Below are 26,800 nucleotides of genomic sequence, written 5' to 3'. Positions count from 1 at the left end.
TATTATAGACTGGCCATGCAAGCCAAGGCAGATGATGCCTTTGGGGTAGGAATAGTCAAGACAGCCTTGTCATCTACCATCCCGGGTGAGACACAAGCTTAAGTAAACCCCATATGTAAGAACTTGTCTAATGGGAAGAAAAAAGAAGTGAAATTTTATTTTACTTGATAATTTTCTTTCCTTAAGTCCTGCTAGACCAGTCTAGGACCCGCCCAACAATACAGGGCTAGTGAAACATCTCCATAACATGTCTTTTGCTCTTTCTTCATCTAGAGTTTGGCCTCGTGATCCCTGGAATAGATTAAATATTTTGTTTTTAGTGGGTCTTGTGTTTCACATAGCTCTGGCAGAAGGCTATTGGTAATTGCCACAGCCTCACCTATTTTATAGCCAGTGAGGCTTTAAAAGAGGTATATCTTCTGTCTCTGACAACTGAGGGGAGGAGAAATCTCATGTGTAAGGACTGGTCTAGCGGGAATCAAGGAAAAAACAATTACCAGATAAGAATTTCACCATGCTGGTTATCCTTTTCTGCCATCTTTTTTTTTTTTTATATTTTCACAATAAATAGTGTGTTTAAACACTAACACAAAACAGGTTGATTTTACCATCTGGTTCAAGTCTGGCAGATTTTCACATTTTTTGCCAGAATCACTGGTTGGAAATTTTCATCAATTTTTATACCAGTGATTCTGTCAAATTCAACATGGGTTTGCTGAGATTTTTAGAGAAAAGGATCTGAGTGGGTGGGTTTTCTTTGAGTCTGCAAAGAAATTTTGGAGGAACACGTTACAAATGCGTAATGGTTTGCCAAGATCATTTGGAGTCTATTGTAGCAAACCTACACAATGTGCCATTGGTTCACAAAATTATCTTTGAACTTTGCCTGGCCAGTTTCAAATGCCTATTTCAGTTTCCTTAATCTTACTGATGCTGTGCATGCCTCTTGTTTCGCGTGGGCTGATGTGCCTGGCATCTGCTGTTCTCTTTACTTTAATTTTAAAACACTCTTCATTTCAGGTCCAAGTAATAATAAAATATGCAAAGCTTCATTTGCCTGTTGTTAGCTTGGTCTTTCCATATACCAGATGATGCAGCATGCTCCGATTTTTAACTTCTGCCTAGCTAATTCACTCAAAACGATTAGCCAGATTACACTGTTACTGGGAAGTTGTTTCAACAAGCTACTAAGTGAAAGTCAAGAATACCTAATGAATACCCAATCAATGTGCTTGATAATAGAGAACAGAAGAATTAAGTTTGAAATTACCTACTATTACTGTAATATATTGTGTAAGCCAGTATCTCTCTAGCCATTGATCACATGTGCTTTAGCTATCTATAGTTTCAAATGCTAATATATTTTCAAGCATTTAAAAAAAAACAAAAGTTACAGGTACATTTTGAGAGCTGAGAGAACAGCAGTACTTACATATAAGTCTCGTGTCTTGGGTTTTTCATCCCTCTTGTTTTGTGTGTGCGTGTGGGGGTTACATGTTTCCATTCAGTTTATTGCCTAGATAGTCCATTATTTTATAGTAGCCATACTCCATAGACAAGCAGGAATGAATTAGTCATTACGCATGGGCAACGTGATCTGGCACTGACACAGACCCAGCTCTCAGAGCTCACTGAAAGCTGTACCGAGCACCTATGGGAATTATATGAGCATGAAAGGATACCTTCGATGCTTCTCTCTCCATCCGAACCTGCTATCGCTGGCCCTCATGGTGTGGCTGTTGAGCATGCAGTGGTTTCCTTAAACCTTCTGAAGGAGGTTGCTAGCATACTGATTTCAGCTGGAAAGCCTATAATCAGAAGATCCTATAGTTTTACATGGAAGATGTTCTTATCTTGGAGTCAGTATCTGCTTCAGTATCTGTTCTTGCTCTCATCCTCTAGTATTAACATGTTTTCAGTCAAGGTGCCATTGCAGCATGCCACCAGCAGGTGGAAGGAGTTCTTCTCCCTCTCCATCCTTTTGTATCCAAATTCATGAAAGGACTGTGGCATTTCTGACCTCTATCAGTAAACCTTGAGTACCTTGGGACCTCAATGTAGTGCTAACTCAGCTCTTGAGACCTCCTTTTGAACATCTTGAATCAGTGAACTTGAAGTTTCTCATCTGGAAAGTGTTTCTTATGGCTGTCACTTTGGCACAAAGACTAAATGAACTACAGGCATATCTGCAATTTTTCACAATAGGCGTGTTCTACAGATCCACCCCAAGATCCATCCAAAAGTGATGTCTGCCTTCTATATTAATCAGACTGTTGTGTTTCCTATATTCTTTCCAAGAACTTGTATGCACAAAGAATGGGTTCTGTACGCCTTCAACTGTAAGTGAGCCTGGCATATTACCTTCAAGGGACTCTCTATCACTGTCCTGCTTCTCAACTGTTTGTCCTTTGATTCCAATATATCGGGAAGGGCAGTTGGCAAACTAATTCCATCCAATAGGCTAGCAGGCTGTACTGAACACTATTGTGAGCTAGCTGGTTTATGGATTAAAACTGTCAAGACTCATCAAGACTGACATTTATCCTTTCAAACACTAGGACTAGGAGACTCTCCATGAAACTAACAACCAGCAGATGTAAAACAAATCATATGACGTATTTTTTCACTTAGTGTAAAATCAAGCTATGGAATCTGTTGAGGAAGGATGTGGTCAAGGCAGCTGTGAGGGAGCTTGTAAGGATCTCCCTCAGAATACCTTTAAAGGACCGGGTACAGCTTTCTATACCGGTCCTCCTTAACGCTGAAGCCTACAAGGGATTCTGGGATAGGGTGGAGTTCTGGAAGCAGGGATAAGAGACCAGGACCAGAGGATTGAAAGAGGCCCAGGGAGAGAGACACAAGCCTCAAGAATATGAATTGTAAGTTACAATTGTTTTGGTTGACGTGCTCAAACCAGCCGTTTTGTTTATCATTGCTTAACAATAAAGATACTTATAAAGATTATTGCCAGAGTCCAGTCTGGAGTCTGCTCTCTGCCTAGTCCTGACTGCTCGGCATCACATATGGTGGCAGAATGGGATTGCTTGCCTAAGTAGGAAGCACAGGCAAAACCCATAACCACAGCAGAGAAAAAAGAAAAATTCCTACAAACTTCTTTTTTTTTTTTTTCCTCTTTCTCCTGGGACCTCGCAATTTCATTCTCCCAATGAAGCTACAACAGGCTAAAGAGGGTAGTCCTGCCTGTGCAGTCAGCGGTCAAGCAGTGAGTCAGGGCCCAACAAGCCAGCAGGTTTTTTTTTTTTCTCACTGTCCTGCCTGGAGAGAAACCCAGTGGGGAAGTGACTCAGAAAGCAGGGAAGATGGAGCAAATGATTCAGATCCTTGCTACCGGGCAGCAGCAATTGCAAAATGCCATACAGACAACTTGACCAGCAGCAGGTGCTGCAAGGGCAATTTGTGCAGCAAAACACAGTGTTAACTCAAGTGGCACAGGCTGTGCAGACTGCTGTGGCCAGTTTAACACAGGCAAATCTGTTACCTCACACCTTGTTTAAAAGGAAAGCAGGTGAGGACCTAAACTTCTTCCTGAGTAACTGAGAGGACTACCTGCCTTTTGACTTGGCCCGAAGCCAACCGGAATACGTACTTGGCTAATTTACTCACAGGCAGAGGATAAGAGGTTTTCCAAGCAGCCAGCCCAGATGGGCAGCTACCTATGTGGTGGCCAAGGCTGATGTTCTGGAGAGAGCTGGGTATATCCCAGAAACATATTGGCAGCTATTCCGATGGGGATTCCTGCAGCCTGGGGGAGAGCCCCCGAAGTCTGTTTCACTGTCTGAAGGATGCCAGCTGGAAGTGGCTCCAGCAGGAGGCAAAGACCAGCCTTGAAGTAGCTCAACGGGTGCTTCTGGAACAATTCTTAGATGGGCTCGACCTGGCCTAGGCGAAACTGGGTCTGCTGACATACAGGGCTCACGTTGGAAAGAACACTAGAAGTCGCGGACGCCTTCCACCAGGTGTGCAGATAATGCTCGATGTGGTAAGGAGGCTAGAAAGACAACCTGCACAAACCTCTTGGCGAGGCACAGAGAGTGAAACACTCCGGCAGTGACGCTGAGAAGTAGAGAGCCCGTCTGCTATACGAAGAACCCAGGCCACAGTCTCTTCCAAGTGTTTTAACTGTGGTTGGAGAGATTATTTAGCAAGGGACTGTTTTGAGGGGCCGGACGTTATGGACATCAACTTAGTAACCCAGCCAACACTAGACTATAAAAGCCTCTGGGAATAAGAGAAAAACTCCAAAGCAGAAAAAATCCTTGCCCCAGAAGAAGAAAAGTACCTCAGAGAATTCAAATCAGTCCATGAATGAAATTGTGGACTTTTTTTTTTCTTTTGTGCCCTTTGTGCGGAAAATGGTCATCAGGAGGACCTCTGCCCATTTAGAAAGTCTGAAAATAGAGCCCTCAAGAAAATGGACTAAAGGCAAAAAGGAATCCACACGAGAGACATGATCTTCTTGTAAAGCGCTGGACCATAATGTCATAGTGTTCATGGTTAGAGGAGATGGAATGCGAACACCGGCTGGAGGAACAGCGCAGAGAGGAAAGAGGCAATACCTGAACCCCAGCATGAGAATGAAAAATTGGGAAGGAGAGTGGGCAAACATGTTCACAAAGCTACAAAATTGTAGCTTAGTGGATATCCCTCATCAGCGTCGCAAGGAGTTCATGATCTAGCTGGAACTGGACGAAGTTCCCACCCAAGCATTGGTGGATTCAGGGTCTGGCAAGACTCTCTTGTATGTGAGGACCTACTCCAAAAAGAGTGCATCAATCACCAGAAAAGAGAGACACTTAACCTGCATACATGGGGACAAATAGGAATACCCAACCAGTTAGGTGCTGCTGACGACCACGGCAGGTCAAGTCGTCATGGAAGTGGGTCCTTCCTGAGCTCCCATATTTGATTATTCTGGGACGCGATTGTCCTCAGTTTATGACCCTGTGAGCTCAGCCTACAGGGAAACAAGATAGCCACCCAAAGAGTTGGGTCACTGGTGAGGAAGAGCCGGAAATTAGCCCGGGCACGGCTGAACATCCGGCCTGAGAAGGCCGAGCTGAGGGGGAGAGTATGTGAGGCAGCATGTAAAGAATACCTTAAAGGAGCGGTTATAGCTATCTGTATTGGTCCTTCTTAACTCTCAAGCCCACAAGGGATTCTGGGATAGGATGGAGTCCTGCGAGTGGGGATGAGAAACCACAGCCAGAGGCATGAAGGAGGCCCAGGGAGAGAGAGAGAAGCTTCGAGAATACAAACTAAGTTACGATTGTTTTTGTTGAAGTGCTCAGACCAGCTGTTTTGCTTAACAATAAAGATACTTATAAAGATTATTGCCAGAGTCCAACCTTGAAGTCTGTTCTGCTGCTAGTCCTGAGCACTAGGCATCACAGCAGCTAACATAGGGTTCAAAAGCAGATTGGACAAATTCCTGAAGGAAAGGTCCATAAACAGACTTGGGAAAGCCAGCGCTTACCCCCCTGGGAATGAGATACAAGACATAGATCATCTACTGGGTACTTGTGACCCAGATTGGCCACCATCAGATACAGAATGCAGGGCTTGATGGACCTTGACCGATCTAGGGGCAAAGCTTTGATGATCAACACAGCAGTGCCCAGACTTCTGTAATGATTAAAGGAATATTAGCTTTCATGTTGCCCTGTTGGTTTCAGATTTTTTTTATTTTTTACTTTAAAGAAATCTAAGGGACAAAATAAATTAACTATTGACTTATTTTTGCTATATTTCAAATGTAAGATTGTAAGCTGTCTCCTGACTTGTTGCTTTTTGATCTTTAATATAATAGATTTATTTTATACCAAACACGCTCTCCATAAAGGTATCAATATTTTGCTAAATGATAATTACAGGGTAAGGGCTATAACAAGGTTTTGGTAGTCTATCTTGCTTTTACCTAGTAAAAGTCTAGAGGAGGTATATATTGGGGAAAGGAGGGGGGGAATTGTTATCCCCATCTTTTCCTCTGCTTTTCTGAGCTTGATGTATTCATGGTTTTTTTTTTTTTCCTCCCTGCTGAGCCTTTGCAGTTTTGTTGACTGGGCAGGAAGTGACAAGCACTGAAGTTTGCATATCTTCAAGCTTGGGTGTGGCTGGCAGAATGTGAAGAGGCATGCAGGTTTTGTTATTCATTCCTCCCTCTTTCTCCTCCTTCCCCCAGCCTCCTCCTAACTTTAACAGCATTAAAAAAGCATCTGCTTTTTTTCTCGTTCACTAGAGCACGCTCCTGCCAATGAGCATTGACATCTCCTTGGTTGGGTCTGCGAAGATCCTTTTATTTCGAAAGGGATTTAGTGCATTTCTCTTTTCTGCACCCTCCTGACTGTATCCTCCTTTTGAAATATTGTAATATGGATCCTTAACCTGAAATTTGTTTTTCCCCTGTATCCGAGAAAGAGAGTACAAAACAGACTTCTTTCTACTAAAGGCTTTGTTTGGACTGACAATAAGCAGAAGTTGGCTCCTGTGGAGGTGAATGTGAAAACTTATTGACACACAAAGTAAATATTGATTGAAACAAAGCCAAAGTTTTATTTCCCATGAAGGACAATAAATCTTGATAATCGGAGACAGGTTCTGCATTTACAGTGATATCTGCACAAGTATTGCTAAGAGTATGAAAAGAGCGTTAAGTCTCTGCGGCTCTCCGTTTCGTGTTGTGAAACGAGCCTCTGTAATTAGAAAATCTGAAAGGTGAATTTGGACTCCGCTCGTTGAACAGATGTCGTGGTTAAGGAAACCAGAAAGCGGTCTGAAATGTACTAATAAACTGCAGCAGTTCCATTTCTTTGCAGAGGGACATTCAGCTTTTGTTATTGCCATTGCACTTAATAGGCCATAGTGCTGTATCTTCTTCCCAGGCGGGATTTGGCTAATGCACTTGCAGTTTTCCTAGTTTTGGGGGCCCGATGTAATATTTGTGCACAAGCTTTACCCCCCTCCCGATGCAGCTAGAACTTCTGTGTGCAAAAATTGTGTGCAAATAACTGTAGGTAAATACGTGGCACCTCACTTTCGGGCCAGTACAGTGCGCTCCGGTGGAGCGCACAGTTAACCCGCCATTGGACGCGCGTTTTCCCTTACCCCTTATTCAGTAAGGGACCGAAAACGCGCATCCAACCCGCCAAACCTAATAGCGCCTTCAGCATGCAAATGCATGTTGATGGCCCTATTAGGTATTCCCGCGCGATTCAGAAAACAAAATGTGCAGCCAAGCCGCATATTTTGCTTTCAGAAATTAGCGCCTACCCAAAGGTAGGTATATCCGTGGCTGTCAGCGGGCTCGAGAACCGACGTCGGCTGTCAAACCCGCTGACAGCCGCCACTCTGGGCCAAAATGAGGCCTCCTTTTGCCTGTTTCTACCACCGGGCCTCATTTAAATACTGAATCGCGCGCACAGGAGAGTGGCCTTTACTGAATCGGCCCGATTGAAATCCCATGCAGATGAAGGCATTAACCATGACCCGCAAATTCCTTACCACTGGAAATTTTACTCTTGCTCTGAGATGGAGAAAGGTTTCAAGCGCTAATGTTAGTCTATGGGCAGAAGCAAGAGCTCTGGTGCCAGGGCCACTAGTTTGTTTGTTTATTTTATTTAAAATTTATTTATATACCGCCATTACATGGTTTGGTGATCAAAGCGGTTTACAAAGCTTATAAAGCATATCAAAAGAAAAAAACTAAAGTAGAAACAATCACTTAGATACAGTAGTTTGGACTTTGGACAAACAGGGTAAAGCAGAATTTAGTACGTAGAGTCAAGATGTAATATTGAGGAGGAAGTGTTTCTTTTTTCTGGGGGCCGACAGTGATATAATAGGGCCGAGTTATGATGTAGATGTAATTTCAAAGGCGCTCCTAAAAAAAAAAAAAAAAAAAAGAGGTTTTAAGGTTCTCTTTAAACTCTTTCTGATGATGATCCATCTCAAGTTATCAGGTACTGAATTCAATAGTTGGGGGCCAGCGATGGAAATGGCATGTCTTCTGGTGAGGTCAAGCCTAGCAACTCAGATTGTTGGGACTTGCAGCAGATTTTTATGCATCGATTGTAGGTTCCTGTTGGGTTGATAAATTCGTAGCTGAGAACAGAGCCAAGTGGAAGTATTGCTGTGAATTAATTTATGTATGATGGAAAGAATTTTATATCTTATTCTGAACTGGATGGGTAACTGATGTAAAGATTGCAATACAGGAGAAATATGGTCTCTATGGGACTCACCCCATGAGAATGTGAGCTGCAGTATTTTATGCCCAGAAAACAGGGTTTGTGCACAAAAAACATGTTTTTGCTTTATAGAATAAAGTTTATGTGCATAAACCATGTTTATCTTTGCGCTAAGCCTTTTCTTCCCACGCATTTTCTCTCGGATGCAGAGAAGACCACATTTGGCCAGTTTACCTTTCTTAGTCCTGGAAGCTTAGCTCCTGGCTCAGAGCTGGAGTTCAGCTTTCAGTGCTATTAAAAAATAAAAAGAAAAGGGAAAAAGTTAAAACAAAAGTCAGGAATGCTCTAGGTAAGTGCCAGCAACCATGGACACGTAACCAGGTAAGTGCTGGCAGCCACCAGAAAAATACTGATTTAGCAGTCTGTCTGGCAGTGGGTAGCAGCTGCCAGATAGCTGGATAAATATTGATATAAAAATAAATATTGATATAAAAGTTAAAAAACGCTAAAAACCTTGAAGAACCGCCCCGAGACACGCCCACCGAGCCAGCTCCAGCCTATCAGCCTATCCAACAGACCAATTAGAGATATTCTCAAAGGTACTCTGAATTTCCCCCCAACTAAAGCCACAGGCCTTTCCTCGACCAAAGCCCGAGCGTTTACAATAGCTGGACCTTCTATTTGGAATAACATCCCCTCAAGCCTCAGATTAGAACCATGCCTCTTAACGTTCAGAAAAAAACGTAAGACGTGGCTCTTTCACCAAGCCTTCGCTGATCCTCCAGACAATCTCTAACCACCATTATTCTCACCTGGACGAAATTATCCCCACCTGGACGAATGATCTGCTATCCTCTCGAAAGATGGACTCTGCACTTCTAGGTTAAAGCACCTTAAGCTTTAACCCATATTCTTTTATTATGCTACTATACTTCCTGCCTTTATCTTTTTCCAGCTATTTAAGCTTCCAAGTTTCTACTCCTTGTTAAATGTAACTTTTTGCCTTATTCACCTCTATTGTTTTATCAATTTATTTATTGCTTCAGTTATCCTTGTTCTATGTAAACCGATCCAATATGGTTATTACTATGAAGGTCGGTATAAAAAAGTGTTAAATAAATAAATATATCCGGCTATCTGGAGCGGTTTGCTGATTCTTAGCCAGATAAGTACTTTATCCTGATAAGTAGCGGCAAACTGCGCAACATAGCCGGCTAAGTGGCGGAGGCGGCTGCCGCAACTTATCTTCCCTATCCCTTCCTGAGTTAAAATTACTGAAACCGGACTTAAAAAACTTTTTAAGCAGAGTGTTAAAACCGTGTCCCAAAATCAAGTGCATAATATTTTAATGTTCAGCTACCAGTATTGGATCTCAATATACTAGCTTACTGCATCAGGAGCTTTTAAAAAAAAAAAATTAGTCTGTTAGTGTGTGCCTTATTTCAGCACACAGTTGTAATGCTCAGCTAATTACATCAGCCTCTTCATTAGTAGTTATTTTTTCTCTCTGATCACTCCATTATTCCCCCCCCCCCCCTAAATAATCACTTTCTTTTATTGATACTACTAGTTTTTGCTTTTTTTCTTAAATCTAGGAATTGTGTAGTTTGGTTTTGTGCCATTCTTGTCAATTATTTATCTTGTTATCGAAATCCAGTTTAATATTGGTGGTAGCAGCAGACTTTGGGGAGGTGGGGGTTTTTTTTGGTGGTCTAGGCCTTCTCCCTTGTGCCCTCTACCCTCCCCCCATCTTTCCCCAGTACCTTCTCCAATTCCTCTGTGGCTTGCCATGGTGACCCAGATGGTCGGGCCAAAGAATGCCATTTCCTTTTTCCTTGTCCAGGGCTCTGATGGATTTAAAGCTAGTTTGACGCTGGCAGGCTGTGATCAAAGGACAGCTTTGGGATGGTATCTTTAGCATCCTTTTTTTTTTCTTGAATATTTTACTTCTCCCTTGGGGTTTAGCTCTGCAGAGCCTTGAAGTTATTTCGTATTACACTAATTTTCTGTTTAATTTGTTTAACTTTGGTTACTTCTGATTCCTTTCCCTTTGATTTATGCAGTGTTTATATTGAATGTAAGGTATGGGTCATCTTGCTTCCTGATTTGAAACGAACGAGCAGATGTGTTAAATAGATGGTGACAGGGAAGAAAACTGCGAGCCAGGAGGATGCTGAGAAGGATTGTTTGGACTCTGGCACTTAGTTAAGGCCTTGAGGCTGCAATTGCCTGCCTTGTGCTGTAATTTTTTTTTTTTTTAAGGTTTCAAATGGAATACCCTTTTGTCAAAGCAATATACTTTCCTTGAAAAGTAAAATATATAGCCGAAGAACGCATTACCGTATATAATAGTTTTGTTCTCTTGGATAAAATCTGTTAACCTATATTTTGAAATGTTGAAAACTTTTTTTTTTTTAATCCATAGGGGTGCAGGAGCATAGTCCAGCCAAACAATTTAGCAAATTCTGGCCCTGCAGCGTATAAGACCCTCCCTGAGTGTTAAGTTTCGTTAAGTTCTGGTACCTTTCGGGTTTTCAGACAGGGGTGCTGAGAAGGTTAACGTAGTGTGTGCTGTGCTGTGCTTGGAGGGCGCTGCTTTGCTAAGTGGCACGTTGGGATCTTCTTTTTTTCCGAGTTTGGCAGGGGGGGCTTCTGAAGTGGGAGCTGGAAGCAGCGGCTCGTCAGCATGTTCTCATTAGCTGGCAGGAAGTGTTGTGACTCGCCGAGCAGACTTGCCGGGGAGAGGAATGCTGGATTTCCGGATTCGGGCTCCAGAGCTGGGAGGGGCATGGGCGAAGGCTCCGATGGTGCGGGAGCATGCAGAAGAAGGGACGGGTTCGTTCGGCTCGCTAGGCGAGCAAAGGGGTAAGACAGACCGCCTTTTGGACACTCTTGTTGTGCACTAGTGTTGTTAAGATGGAGGAAATATTTGTGGTTTGGAATGTGTGCAGACTTCGTTATTTTCAAATTTTATTCTGATGACCTAGCTGCTGCCTTCTAAAGGAAATAATAATAAAAGCCTTCATAACTATAAAAGTTTTTTGCTTCAGGCAAAAGTATTTTTAAAGTGTGTTCCAGTATTTCCTCGGGTTAAATTTAACTTCTGTCATTGATTGTCTTGAATTATAACACTGTGTTCCCGGTTTACATTTGTAAAGTCCCTAAGAGCTACTACACAGATCTGAACATGACAGCTTCTTCTGTTTTTAGCTTCTTTTTTTTTTCTTTTTAATAAAAAAAACAAAAAACAAAGCAGCAACTCTGAAGGGATTGAATGTGTGACATGCTCTGGGCGTCTGGTGGTACAGCGTGCAAAAAGTAATAAATTATATATTACAACAGTGATCCTGCTAAAGGGCTGGGCTAGAGAAGTGACATGCCAGTATTGGTTATGTCTAAGGCTGACAGGAGCATTTTTTGGAGTGAGGTATATATAAATTGTGCAGCGTCTGAGTACTTTCTGCAGTATGAAGGGCTTTCTGGCAAATGCTGTCAAAACAGTTTTGCTGATGTGAAGGTATGTGGCATACTTTAGTGTTTGGCCTGTGCTGTAATGGCTAAAGAGATTGGGTCATGTGTTTTGCTATTAGAAGCAATCAAAGGGATGTACAAAAAAAATAACTTTTATGAAAATATTTATAACTGAAATATTTAGCAATGCTGTCTAGTTAATATTGGTCTGTCATACTATTTCCCCAGTATATTTTACTAAGGGCGTGGTACTTAGATTTCAGCAGCTATGCGGAAGTCAGTCACCTTTACTGTCTGCAGACTTTTAGGATTTTCTGTAGTGTTTGAAATGTATATAGCCATGCAACTTTTCTTTCTGTTTTGTCTTGGTGTTTTGGAGTGTGCCTTGGGTACAGGAGTAGAAAAAGTTTGAGGTGAACTTGATCACCAGTTCAGATTTGCAGGAGTCGGGGTTAAAAAAAAAAATCGATTTATAGCTTTTTAAAACAAAAAAAAAAATTGTAATTCTTTTTATTTACTTATTTTGCTTTTTACTTTTTTTTTTTTTTTAATTTGTCCCTCTATTTAATTTTGTCCTGGGCCATTTCCCTTCTATTACTATCACTTTTGAACTTCTCTGCTTTAGTGGTCAGCCTTGGGTCCTCTGAGGAAAGGCTAAAGAGGTTAGGGCTGTTCAGCTTGGAGAAGAGAGGGCTGAGGGGGGATATGATAGAGGTCTACAAAATCATGAAAGGACTTGAATGGGTAAATGTGAAATGGTTATTTACTCTTCCAGATAATACAAGGACTAGGGGGCACTCCATGAAGTTAGCAAGTAGCACATTTAAAACAAACTGGAGACTCTTCTTTTTCACTCAATGCACAATTAAGCTCTGGAATTTGTTGCCAGAGGATATAGTTAAGGCAGCTAGTGTAGCTGGGTTTAAAAAAGGTTGGATAAGTTCATTGAGAAGTCCATAAACTGCTATTAATCAATAGGGAATAGCCACTGATTGTTGCTGGCATTAGTAGCATGGGATTTATTTAATGTTTGGGTACTTACCAGGTACTTGTGACTTGAATTAGCCACTGTTTGAGACAGGATACTGGGCTTGATGAGCCCTTGGTCTGACCCAGTATGGCATATTCCTAAATTCTTATGCCTGTAGTAGCTGGTTTCTCTTGCCTGCTTGAAGGTATCTGCTCCTTGGTTGCCCACTTAGAGGCAGTTTCTCGTCCTTGCCTGTCTGGGCCTTGCTCTTTTATTGGCTGCTGTGGCTCCTCTTCTGCCAGTTGCCCAAAACTCTCTTCCCAGGTACAGGTGGCAGCATTTTTTGGGTATGTTCAGAGTTGACATCAGGCTAGCTTGATCTGCTTTTCTCTCTATTCTCTAATTTCAGTGAGGGCTTCTGAAAGCTTGTGAATCAGTGTTAAAATTTGTTTCACAAATAATGAAATTTAAATTTTGGAGGAGAAAGACCAAATACATAGAAACCTTTTTTTTCCATGCATGCCTGACTTCAGTAAGATTACATCAAATCCACTAAAATGATATTGTACCATAATTGAATATTTCCCTGTCTACAATGAATTGGTATCCCTGTTCTTTGCTGTTTGGAGATGCTGACTGCTTCTATTATTAAAAGATGGCTTCTATCTGTCTCTGATACCTTGGTTTCTGCAATTAATTTATGTTGAGCAAACACTAGTCATTACTTTATTCTTCACTTATGGATATTATATTGGAATCATCTCCTTTTATTTTTTTTCCTTTTAGAAAGTAGCATGTCTGATAAGAATATATAGTCAGAAAAGGCTGTGGATGCCATATTAGTATGTGGTGGTAATACCTTTGTATTGGATCAAATTAATATATTACTTGACTTGCCTGTTTTTTTATTATTATTATTGACCTTTAATTTCTGCATAGTCTGGGAGGAAATTAATATAACAAGCTTTTGTATTTTGTAATTCCTCGTGGTAATGGCCCTCATTTATTGTTAGGCATACCTGTGCCATTCAAATCTCTTGGTGGTTATGTGTTTGTTTATTTCAGATAAGTATTATCTCTAACGCATGGCAGGTAGGGCCCGTGCAATGTCCTCTTGTTACCAATTCATCTGTTGTATTTCAATGTCACTTGAAGACTAACAATATTTTGAACTGCATTAGGAATAAAAATGTTTTTTTTTTTCTTGTCAGGGCTGACATGCTTTTCAGAATAACTTGAGCAGTAAAGAATGTTAATGATATTTTGTTAAAATACGACTAGCCTTATTAAAAATTACAGTTTTTTTATTTTTTGTTACACAGTATGTCCCTTATCAAACACATGTTTTGAGAACAAATCATTGCAGTGGTAGAATTGGTATTTTCTTAGCGTCCAGTTAGATGAATCCAGAACAAGTGGCTTATGCACCTCTATCAGCAGATGAAGATGGAGCAAACTGACGTCCCAGTATATATACCCCTGCAGTGACGACATTCTGCCAGTATTCTCAGTCTCCAGCAAATGGTGGACGTGCATCTCCCTACTGGGGATTGCGTCAATTTGAGAAAGGAGAGTTAAGGAAATAAATTTGCTCCACTCTTCTGGGGTGATTTCTGTGGTCCCTCAAATGAGTGCCTTGGTCCGGTAGCTGGATTTAAGCTGGCATGGACAGCTACTTAAGCAGCTGAAAGGCAATGGGTGCAGGAAGCCAAATGCAGAGATGATAGCTTATGTCCTCTGCCCCCACAGCTATAGAGACCGTCGCTGAACTTACTCAGCCAGGTAAGGCTGAGCTCTGGTAAATTTAAACAAAAAAGAAAAAATAATGTAATATACAGAGACTTAGAAGGAGGCTTTTGTTGTGTAGGGCTTCCTTCTCCCACTCTCTGTACTCGGTGCACTGTTCCGACATTTGTCCTGCTCCATGGGAGGTCGAGACGTGGGTAGCATGGCGGGTTGAGCAGCCTCCTTAGGCTAGGCCTTCCTCAGAGGCTTTTTCGTTGTGTGCTATGCGGTAGGCCGCAAAGGCATTTTGCGTGCTTTCTCAGGCTGCCCTCTACAGGATTATCAGTTCGGTGTGTGCATCTAGCTGTGTGTCTAGCCATGCTTCCAAGTTGTTCGCTCAGTTTTTGGATGCACAGTCGGGCCTTATAGTCTGTGTGCCCAAGTTACGTGGCAAAGTAGTGGCCGCATGCTTACCTGTGCACACAAGTTGTACTGTGCGCATAAGTTTTTTAGGAGTACTGTTAGGTAAAGGCGTCATTTTGGCTGACAGTGCGCTTAGTGGTGGCTGGAGGCATGCATCTAGCTATTTTATTTTGGATATATATAGGCCATAATGACGCCTATACCTAAGAAGCCTAAGTGCCTTTCCCTTTGCGCTGCCTATCATATTAGGGCATCTCAGCCAGGAGTGCTCGCTAACTTCTGCTAGCGCTGTTTGGAGGCTCAGGGAAATTTATCTTCCTCTGATTTCACTAAACCTGGTTCTTCCCAGCCAGATGTAGGTCTGGGCAAAGATGACTGAGGTGGGGCACCTGAATGTGGACCTCCCCTAACTGGTTTCTCAGCAGGGGATGGTAGTTCAGTGAGTACTCCTCAAGTGCCTCTGGTTTGGATACTTACACTTTTTCATGGGTAAAGGTTTTCCAGGGGTTGCATTCTTTTCTTCAGGTGCAGTCTTCAACCCTGTCCAATGCTCCCAGAGCAGAGATGCAGGTAGAATCATTGCCTGGACCTTCTGTTAAGCACCAGAATACTCCTAGAGCGTCAGCTGGACTTCCGGATAGAGATCCAGATGGCACGGATCATGGTGCCAATCCTGAATCTCTTGAGGATGGTAAAATTCCACTAGGATTAGAACCATATAGCACTAGTTACAGTTCTTTTATAGAGGTGAAATGGCAGCTCTGCTCTTCCAGACCTGGGAAATGCTCTGGGTTCCTGGGGCAGATTCAGGGTCTGAGCCAAAGAGAAATCCCATCTTGGTTTCCTTGCGTAAATCCTCTTGTTTTTTCCCTGTGATGGAGGCCATTCAAGAATTGATTGATCTTGAGTGGGGCGCCCCAGAGGCTAATTTCAAAGGGGGTCTGGTTCTGGAAGGCCTGTACCCTCTGGATCCAGTGGTAAGAGAGCACTTAGTTTCCCGCAGGTAGATGCACTTGTGTGTGTAGTCTCCAAGTGGACCACTATTCCTGTTGAAGGAGGAGCGGCCTTGAAGGATGCTCATGATAAAAAGATTGTCCTTAAGCATCTGAAGCCGTGGCAATGCCCTTGCAAATTGCTTTTTGTTGTTCCTTGATGGCTCACTCTTGTTTGCTTCTCTTCCAGGAGGTTGATGACTTTGGTGTAAGTACCAGGGTAGTTATGGAACCAGCCACTGCCTTCTTGGCAAATGTGGGCTGTGACTTGGTCTGCAGTTCAGCCATAGGGGTGGCTTCTATAGTAGTGGCTAGGCGTTAGTTATGGTTGAGAAATTGGTCGTCCGATGTGACCTCCAACGCTAACCTCACCAAATTGCCCTTTAAAGGCTCGCTTTATTTGGGAGCGAGTTGGAGGAACTGGCCAGTAAGTGGGGCGAATCTCCGGTTTCTCGTTTGCTATAGGATAAAAAGCAGATGCAGCTCTCCTTTAACAGGAGAGGTTGTGCTTGAGGATCCAGGTGTTTTTGACCATATAGAGGAGCGACCTTTCAGAGGACTCGACCTTTCGACAGGTCTCAGTTCTTTTGTCCCAGACAACTTAAAAGGGGCATGGGCTTGGGTAGTGGCAACTCCTGAACCTTCCAATGAAGGTTTGTGGACCCACCCCTAAGAATAGGAGATAGGGGGACACCTCTTTTTTTTTTAATCAGAGGTGGGTTGAAATCACAGTGGATCCTGGAAGTGATGCAAGAAGACTATGCAATGGAGTTTCGCAGTGCTCCTCGGGATGTGTTCAAGGAGTCCCCCTGCCACTCCCAGCAGAAGAAGCGGGGAGTGGAGAGTACATTGACAAGGCTCCTCAGTCTGAAGGCTATGGTCTCATTGCCCATGTCTCAAGAAAATACAGGGCAATATTCCATTTAGTTCATCATGCCATAGAAGGAGGGCTCATTTAGTCCTTCCTGGACCTCAAAGGTGAAACATTTTCGCATGAAAACCTTGAGCTCAGTTATAATGGCCGTGCAGTTAGGGGAATTTCTGACCTCCCTGGATCTGTCCGACATGTATCCTTCACATTGTTTTCTGTGTTTCACAGTTCTGGGGCGCCACTTTCAGTTTCAGACACTGCCCTTTGGTCTGGCCAGCGCTCAAAGAATATTTTCCAAGTTAATGGTGGTAGTTGTGGCAGAGTTGAGAGAGAATGAAATCCTAGTTCACCTAGTAATTGGACGACTGGCTGATTCAAGCCATGTTGCCTGAAGAGAGCCGCCTGGTGACTCGCAAGGTGATTTCCCTGTTGCAGGGGCTCGGCTGGGTGGTGAACCTAGCCAAGAGCAGTCTTCAGTCACTGAAATACCGCAGGGTTCCGTTCAAATGAAGCTGGGCAAGGTGATCCTGCCAGAAGCTCAAATTCAGAAGTTGCTAGTTCAACTCAGTCTGTTGTTGAATACTGTGTGCCCACCCGTATGGTCTTACCTGCAGGTACTTGGCTTAATGGCAGCAACCCTAGAAGAGGTACCATGGGCAAGGATGCTTATGCGTCCTTTTCAGAGCTACCTGATATCTTGGTGGAATCCACAGTCTCAGGACTATTCGATTTGGCTCCATCTGGTGATGGAGGTCTCTGCCCAACTGCAGTAGTGGCTGCAGGCAGATCATCTGTGAAAGGGCGTTTCCCTAACCCCACTGGACTGGCTAGTACTGACAATGAATGTGAGTCTCTCCTTGGTTGGGGAGCTCACTGTCAGGAGCTGACAATGCAAGGGTGCTGAAGTGCAGAGTTTCTTTGGAACATCAATCGGCTGGAAGCTGGGGGTCCAGTTGGCATGTTTACAATTTGGCGACAGGCTGCAGGGTCAATCAGTCCAAATAATGTCAGACTATGCAACGATTGTGGCTTACATCAGTTGGCAGGGAGGTACCAAGAGGCATCAAGTGTCGCAGGAAATAGATCAACTTATGGAATGGACAGAGGTGCATCTCCAGATGATCTCAGCCTCGCACATTGCAGGCAAAGACAAAGTAAGAGCATATTTTCTCCGCAGAGAGAGTCTGGACCCAGGAGAGTGAGAATTGTCAGATGAGGTATTTTAGCTGATTGAGAATCACTAGAGTCTCCCATTCCTAGATCTGTTGATGACTTTGCGCAATGCAGAAGTTCTGCATTTCTTCAGCTGCAGAAGGAAGTCATTGGAGATCGATGCCCTAGAGCAGGTGTGGCCGGAAGGCAAGTTGCTGCATGCTTTCTTCCATGGCCCATGTTGGGCAGACTGATTCGAAGGATTGAACACCACAGAGGGATGGTGCTCTTGGTTGCTCCAGATTGGCTCAGGAGACTGTGATATGCAGATCTGAGAAGGCTCCTGGTGGATTCAACTCTTCAACTTCCAGCGCACAGGAACCTGTTGCAGCAGGGACTTGTCCATGAAGATCCGACTCAATTTTGTATTACGGTATAGCCCTTGAAAGGGCTCGCTTTCTGAAACGTGGATATGCTGCGGCAGTGATTTCCACCTTGCTAAGAGCTAGAAGGTTCTCCACTTTCTTGGCCTGTGTTGCAGGTTTGGAGAGCATTTGAGGCCTGGTATGAAGATCAAGGTGTTCTTCCTTTCCTTAGTCAGGATTCCGCTCTTTTGGAATTTTGCAGGATGGCTTGAATAAAGGCTTGGCTCTCAATTCCTTAAAGGTACAAGTAGCGGCTCTCGCCTGTTTCAGGGGTCAGGTAAATGGTGGATCCTTGTCGGCTCATCCTGATGTGGCTGTTTTCTGAAAGGAGTGAAACATCTTAGTCCTCCTTTGTTGTTCCGATGTCCCTATGGAGTCTTAATTTGGTTTTGATTTTTTGGCAGGCCCTTTGTTTAGACTGCTATGTACTCTGTCCTTGCAGTTGTTGACCTTGAAAACTGTATTCCTGTGGCAATTTGTTCTGCACGTAGGGTTTCCAAACTGCAGACCTTGTTCTGCTGGGAGCCATTTCTCCAGGTGACTCTAGGGGCGGTTCAGCTGCGTGTACTATTCCTTCCTTTTTACCGAAGGTGGTCATTAAGTTTCACTTGAATCAGTCCATCACCCTGCTGACTCTGGCCAGAGAGAGAGATGTAGAGGAGTGTCTTCTCTTGCAACCCTTGGATGTCAAGAGGCATTTTATCAGGTATCTGGAAATTACTGAGCCTTTGCAGAAGTCAGAATACCTGTTTGACCTTCATGGCGGTACTATGCAGGGAGAGCCAGGCTCGTGGGCTACAATAGCTCTCTGGATTAAGGATGTAGTCTCTGCTGCATACATGGATGCTGGGAAACCATTACCTAGTCAGGTTAGGGCTCATTTCACTAGGGCTAAGGCATTGTCATGGGCATAAGTTAGATTGTTGCCTCCTGTCTACATTTGCTGAGCTGTGACATGGTCCTCCTTACACACTTTTTCAGGTATTGTCTGGATGTTCAGGCCTGGGAGGATGCATCCTTTGCATGTGCGGTTTTGACTGGACCACAGGCAGCCTCCTGCCCTATTTGGGAGTAGCTTGGGTATATCCCACTTGTTTTGGATTCATCTGACTGGACGCCAAGAAATGAGAAATTACTACTTACTGAAATTTCCCTTCCTTTAGGGGACACAGATGAATCCAGCTTCCCTCCCTTGGCTACCGAATGATTGCATAATGATCTTCCTGTGTGCCTAAGTACTACAGGGATTACTGGTAAGTGTTACTCCAGTCCCTAGACTAGTGTTATTACATTGTTGGCTGAGTATTGCAATGGTTATCTGTTTTTAATCAAGTTTTGTTAGTTTGTCCACAGTTGGCTTTTGAAGAAAATACTGACAGGCTAATGTCACTGCAGAGGTATATATATACTGTGATGGTGGTTTGCTCAGTCTCCAACTGCTGGTAGATGTGCATAACCCACCTGTTCTGGATTCATCCTCATTAACTGCAATATCCCCTGTGAAATTATATACCTTTCTCGTTACACCTAATATTAACACTCTACTCCCACTTTCTATAGTTACTCCCCCATGTTATCCTCTTTAGTTAATTTATATCTTGTTACACTCAGTTCCATGTAATTGCTCTCCTACAGTTCCTTGTAAACCAATACGATGTGTAAACGGTTATCGGTATAAAAAAAGCCTTAAATAAATTCATCTGACTGTCCTAAAGAAAAGGAAATTATCAGTAAGTAGTAATTTCTCATTTAACACAGCTGACAGACTTGGCTATGTTGAACTGTTCTGCCATGGATGTACAGGTGTTGGTTTTTTGTTTTAGTAACATCCTAGTTTGGATTTTTTTCTCTGAAAATGTTTCTTCCTGAAAAAAAGAGTACTGGCTCAGCGTGATTACTCTATTTTACCCTTAGCTTGTGCTTTACGATTGCAACTAGTACAGAGGTCAGAGAATAGAACATCCTCCTGATATGAGGTGTAACATGTTGAAATATTATGGGAGATACTAATGCAATTTCATCCAAAGAATGCACAATGCATGAATACTGCTTGATACCAGTGGCCAAAGAGTTCAGCATAGCTGAATTTGTTTCCTAAGTTGAAATCAAGCCTTATTGGAAACCTTTACAACAGGAATTCTTCATTTTTACATCTGGGATGGGACAGCTGAGGGAAGCTGGTGTTTTTATAAAAGAATTTCGTTGGTTGGGACAGGGAGCTATATGGTGTCCAGTGTTGAGGAAAAGCATCCAACATATTCTGTGCATAGAATGCCAGTTGTCCCCTGATATGCATGCTGCAAGTCATATTGAATGCATTCATCATGTAAAAGTTTTATTAACGTATATGAGAAAATTATAATTTCATCCTGTTGGAAAACTTCATACAATCAAACAAACTAACCCATTGGCGCATAAATTTAGGGAAGGCGTGACACATTTAACTGCATCTAAGTCACTCCATCTGTCTTGGACTTTTTGTTCTGGTGACAGGAAATTTCAAATCTGTAGAGGGAGATGTCTTTCCAAATTCTTTCCACCCAAATTGTCCTAACTACAAATGTGTCTACCCTGGGCTGAGGAGCTCATGTAGATGGGCTCAGCACCCAGAGCCTTTGGTCCGCCTATGAACTTCTCTTATCAGGCGTGCGCTATGGGCTTTCAGAGATTGGCTGTTCAACAAAATTGTTCTGTTACAGACTGACAGCTAAGTGGCAATGTAGTATGTCAGCAAGCAGGGAGGAATGGGATCATACCTCCTGGGTTCAGAAGCAGTCCAGATCTTGTCCTGGGCCCTTTTCCAAGGGATGGTGCTCAGGGCCATGTACCTGGCCGGAGCAGAGAACATGATAGTGGATAGACTGTGTCACAATTGGTCTCTGGACCAAGGGGTTGTGAATCAGATCTTCCGCCTCTTGGGAATCTCGGATGTGAATCTCTTGGTAACACTTTGGAACAGGAAGGTTCCTCAGTTCTGGCAAACCAGCCTCAGGTACCTTCACCTACTATTGGGGCAAGTGTCTCCTGTACGTGTATGCTCCAGCTCCTCTGATAGTAAAGACTGTCTTGATGCTTCATAAAGACGGGGACTATGATCTTCATAGCCCCTTACTTGCTGAAACAGGTCTGGTTTCTATTCCTCGGGGAGATGTCAATCTGAAAACAGATCAGGTTGGGGACTTCCCCAGATCTAATCACCCAAGATGGAGGTAGGTTACACCATCCCAACCTACAGGCCCTGTTTCACAGCCTGGATGTTGAGAGCTTGATATTTCAACCACTCTTACTTCTTGGAAGATGTCTTGGGTTCTAGTGGCTTCCAGAAAGCCTTTCACTAGAAAGTTCTAAGGATTGAAGTGGAGGAAGTTTTCTATGTGGTGTGAACAGAAGACCCTAGATCTTTTCTCCTGCTCCACTCAAAAGCTGCTTGACTACCTTCTGCACCTATCGGAAGCTAGCTTAAAAACTAAGGGGCCAATGCAATTAAGACACGCTGAACACTCAGCGCCCGCTTTCCTAACACACCCTCAGGCACTCCTTCTGGGGGCACCATGCAATATTTAAATTAGGGGTCTTGTTGTCAAGGAGGCTGCGAGTGGTTAGCTGTCCACCGGTTTAGATAAAAAAAAACACTGAATGTATCAGTGTCCATCTTCCTAATCTGCGCACAGCCAGGGGTTCAGGAAACAGACTCTTGTTAATTGAGCATCCGTTTCCCGAACCTGACCACCGGCACTTTTAAAAACTTTTTTGTTTTTTTAACTTTTTCAAAGTTTTTGTTCCTCCTAATTAATAATATTGTGATATTAAGCAGGAGGATGTACAGAAAAGCAGTATTTTTTGTTTTTCTGTACAACTTTTGGGAGTGCTCAGCAATTTACGCCTACTCTAGGCAGTCGTTAATTTTTTAGCGTAAATTGCGTTTTAGATGCACTTTTTTTTTTTTTGCATTGCGGGTGATTCCTTAATAGCCTCATCAACATGCATTTGAATGTGATGAGCGCTATTAGTTCTGCTGCGCGTCGTGGAGGCACTAATCCCCTTATTACATAAGGGGATTAGATAGCGCCTACACAACCCGCGTCCAACTGCAGGTTAAACTGTGCGCTCAGCTGAGCCCCCAACTGTTAGAATTCAACTAAGTGGTGTAGATTGTACGTCCATCTCTGTATAGCCTATGGGGCTGATGCAATAAGACCCACAGCAAAACAGGTGCAGGTTTTGATCATCACACATGGCTAAAGCTGGCACCTCCGTGGGATGTAAAAAAAAAAATTATGCAAATGATTTGCACGCACAAATCCATGGACACATGAAGAAACGCATACATAAACACGGCAAGGCCCTATGTAATCGGCCGCATCCACACTGTAAAGGTACGCCGATAATCCTTGCATAAAAGTGAGTGAGTGAACGGGTCTCCCTCTTCTTTCAGCAAAAGTATGACTCTGGAATATATTTCTAATATTTCGAATAACAGTGTGCTGCAGAAAACAAGGCAAATACATTCATGGGTGATAATTCTCACCACATGGCAGCAATAATGGCGGGTCTTTTAAGAGCGGGAAAAGAATCAGGAACAGCTGGGCACAATCAGAAATCTCCATTGTAATAACACCAGAGCTGCATGGACACACAGCCACACCACATCTATGCAAACAATGGAAGAAAATAGTACCCGAATCGGTGCTTCCATTTAACTCGTGCCCTGACCACATTAAAAAAAAAATCTGCACTAGCATTTCTAGCTGCCTGCATTGACCCTTAATAGATAATCACCTCCTTTGCATGCCATTAGTATGCACTCGCTCAGAAAAACCACGGGTCTATAAGCACGTTTGTACATGCTTTTTTTCCCGCGCAAAGAACTCTTATTACATCCCCATACAGGGTTTTGCGTGGGAAAACGTGTATAAAAACACACAGCAGCTTCAGTGCACCTTTTTACATCGGTCCCGATGTAATTCATACAAGGCCTGCTTCAGATGAAACACCCCCCCCCCTTCCTCCCAAGACATCCTGCTGTGTCTTTGTGACCTCAATGTGGTGGTAGCTCAGCTGATGAAAGCTCCCTTTCAGCTGCTGTGTGCCTGTGACCTGAAGTACCTGACTTGGAAGGATATATTTTTGGTGGTGGTCAGTGAGTTCCAGGCCTTAATGATTTATCTACCTTATACTGTTTGTTCATGATAGGGTGGTCTTAAGAACACACTAAGTTCCTGCCTAAGGTGGTGTTGGACTTCCATCGTAACCAGTTCATCATCCTTCCAACATTCTTTTCCAGGCCCCATTCGCACCAAGACAAACGAGCACTGCACACTTTGGATTGCAAAAGAGCCTTAGGGGTAGATTTTAAAAAGCATTTACTCGAGCAAAACTGGTTTTTGCTCGAGTAAATACACTTTACTCAAGTAAGTGGGCTTTTCAAAATTGCTACAATATATGCCATTGATTTGTCCATAGGATTTACTCAAGTAAGTGCACTTTACTCGAGTAAATAGCTTTTGAAAATTGCTACGATAGTATGTCACATTTACATGCGTAACTCCTTTGAAAATGACCCCCTTAGCCTTCTATCTGGAGTGGACAGAAGTCCATAGACAGTCCACCCAAGTTTTTGTTTATTTTGATAGGAATAAGTTGGGTATCGCCATTACTAAGCAGACTCTTTCTAATTGGCTTGAAGATTGCATTTCCTCCTGTTATGCCCAGAAGGGATTGCGTCTTCGGGATCATGTCAAGGCTCACTCTGTTCGAGCCATGGCATCATCAGTGGCTCACTTGTGAGTAGTTCTCATAGAGGAGAGCTGCGACATGGAGTTCTCTCCACACATTCACATCGTGTTATTGTTTCGATAAGGATGGCCGACAGAACAGCAGGTTTGGCCAGTCTGTCCTTCGGAGCTTTTGTGAGGTGTAGAACCCAACTGTGTTTTGATCAGGCTGCCCTCACCCCACCCCATTACCAACAAAACTGGTTGTTGTGCGTGTTGGCACTTATTGTGGTGTTTTGATGGTCCCCTTTTATGGGGGGTAGTTTGTAGCTAGGGAGTCATCCATGTGAGGACTGCCTTCCTGCTTGTCCTCAGAGAAAGCAGAGTTGCTTCCCTGTAACAGGTGTTCTCTGTGGACAGCAGGATGTCAGTCCCCATGAAACCCGCCCGCCACCCCGTGGAGTTGGGTTTCCACTACTTGGGTTTTCTTTATTTTATTCTCTTGAATTCTATGACATAACTCTGAGGGAACCCCATTTGGATGCGAGTGCATGTGTGAGCATGCTTAATGAGGCTCAGTCAAAGTTCTAAGAACTTTGACATAAGTTTTCCATCCCATATATGAGGACTGACATCCTGCTGTCCTCTGAGAACACTTGTTACAAATAAGCAACTCTATCTGACTTCAGAAAGCATGGGATAAAGGGAGTGATGGGAATTGTAAGGGCTAGATAAATTAGATGGATGGGAAGACTAGGTAGGCCATATGTTCCTTTTCTGATGTCATGTTTCTATGCTTCAAATTTTTAAAAAATTTGTAATGCACAGATGTGCATTGACTGTTCAGTGCTTTGAAGATTATGAAAGCTAATACATACACTCCCTGGATCTTGGATTAATGTCCTTAGTCACTCACTATCTTACATTGTAGAAACACCCATAGGCACCAGTTGATGAATAAAGATGTGAAATTGGATGAGTAGCATATGAAAGAATACAGTGGTTTATGGAACAAATGTGTCATCCTTTTGCTTTAAGTATGGCATTCCATTGTTGACTTCTCCCAGAAACAGAAAATCTTTATTTCTCAAGGCAAAGTTTAATGAGCCTTCCCGGTGCACACAGTATCTCTTCTGTTTTGCTCCTATTGGTGTGATAAATGCTTGTGTATTCCTTGGGGTGGTTGCATGACTTCTTACCGGCTTCTGCTTTTCTTCACAGCAGGTTTAACTTGCAAATAACTAATTTAAACAGTGTTCATAATAAGAGGTGTCTATTTCAACATTTTTCATTTTTAGCACTCAGTCTTCATTTTCTAATTGGAATGACCTGAAAAGCAAAACTCATTGTTATGCTTATCAGTATCCTTAATGTTTGATAGGTGATATCTGTGGTGGAAATCTTCTAAATTTTATAGGCATATACCGGTAAGTAATTTTTCCTTAGATATAACCTGTCTGACCTTTTAAGTATAACAATTTACAGCACAGCAAATATAGCTGCAAAGGCTACAAGTCAGTACAATGAATGTTCTTGTTGTAAGTGTTCATTCAGTTTTCTCTTTTAGTGATTTTTATGGTGACTGTGTCTAATAATCATGGTTGATGATAAAACTGAGAGAGAGAACTTGCCTAGCAGACTGTCTCCATTCTGTCTGCAGTATATAATTAGATTTCTCCAAAGATGCTTTTGTCCCCTGTAACTGCATCCTGAGCCTGGTGGAGGGAGCATCTTTTCTACTCCAGTCAGTGAAGGAGTGAATATAAACCTTTTCTGCATCCAGGAGTAATCCATATCGCCAAAGTGCAGTAAATATGCTGCATGATTCATTAGCAAGGGCACAAAAACATATTGTAAACAAGCTTTCTAAATATTTCATTTTCCATAAAAGCATACAATGTCCACAGTTCTTTGTCCCATATTACATTGCAGCATAACTGTATTTCTCATGTGTAAAATGTTTTTACAACTGCACCAAGAGTTGGGTTACTCCTTCTTTGCTGTAATGATTCCTCTAACTCTAGCTAGACGTTCTAAAACATTGGATGTAAAGCACACCGCAGTCTCCTGGGTATTTTTTGGTAGAGCGCACCTGAGAAACCATGTAACATTTTTAATTGCTGTGATCCCAAAGGACTCAAGTTATTCACCCAGATACTACAGTATCAGCGATCTGTCTCTTGGTAAACATTGAAGACTGAACGGGGCCAATGCAATACAGTGCGTTTAACTCACAGTTGGACGGGGGTTGTGTAGGCGCATCCTAATGCGTGTCCAGTGCTCCGGGAGACTAATAGCACTCATCACATGCAAGTGCATGTGAATGAGGCTATAAGTTATTCACTCCAAATGCTAAAAAAAATGCAAGTCCAATACGCACAGTTTTGTGCTCAAAAATTTACGCTTGCTCAGAGCACGCGTTAATTTCTGAGCACCCCAAAATGATGTACAGAAAAGCAGGAAATACTTCTTCTCTATACATCCTCCAACTTAATATTGTAGTGATATTAAGTCGGATGGTCAACAGATTAAAAAAAACCACATTTTTAAAAAGTGCCGGCTGTCTGGTTTGGGAAATGGATGCTCAGTTAACCAGCGTCCGTTTTCTAAACTGGCAGACAGCCGACCGCTCGCGGGCGCCAGTTGTCAAGGAGGTGTTAAGAGCACGCAATCGACCCTAGCTTCTCCTTGACAGAGCAAAACCCTCATTAAAATATTTCATGACGCCCCAGGAGAGGTGCCTGGGGGCGCATTAGGAAAGCAGGCGCTGAAGACTCAGCACCCACTTTCAATGCATTTTTTTTTGCATCGGCCCCAAAGTTAATCTCGAGTAGCATTCTAGGAGGCAGGAAA

At 42.9% G+C, this 26,800-nt stretch overlaps 1 protein-coding gene and 1 long non-coding RNA gene across 6 annotated transcripts in view; one reads left to right on the top strand and one right to left on the bottom strand.

Moving 5' to 3' along the window:
* The window catches only part of PLS3 (plastin 3), a 228,319-nt gene that overhangs the window by 62,059 nt on the left and 139,460 nt on the right, over positions 1-26,800 (top strand). The window contains exon 1 of one of the 5 annotated variants that reach the window (XM_029606507.1): positions 10,953-11,069. The exons of 3 other annotated variants lie outside the window; for them this stretch is intronic. The gene's annotated coding sequence lies outside the window, so the exon portion shown is untranslated. Of the gene's footprint in view, positions 1-10,952; positions 11,070-11,700; positions 11,722-26,800 lie in introns of those variants that run through there. One more of the 5 variants, XM_029606508.1, reaches the window with a different exon arrangement.
* LOC115093970 lies at positions 7,470-10,891 on the bottom strand. Its single transcript, XR_003857456.1, has 3 exons — positions 10,728-10,891; positions 8,439-8,495; positions 7,470-7,897 (listed from the first exon to the last, which is right to left on the bottom strand). It is a non-coding gene; the product is annotated as an uncharacterized LOC115093970 (long non-coding RNA).

Source organism: Rhinatrema bivittatum, chromosome 6 (genome assembly GCF_901001135.1).
Source record: "Rhinatrema bivittatum chromosome 6, aRhiBiv1.1, whole genome shotgun sequence".
Taxonomy (NCBI): domain Eukaryota; kingdom Metazoa; phylum Chordata; class Amphibia; order Gymnophiona; family Rhinatrematidae; genus Rhinatrema; species Rhinatrema bivittatum.
The sequence above is the reverse complement of the archived record's forward strand: the minus strand, read 5'-3'. Positions and strand labels throughout refer to the sequence as shown.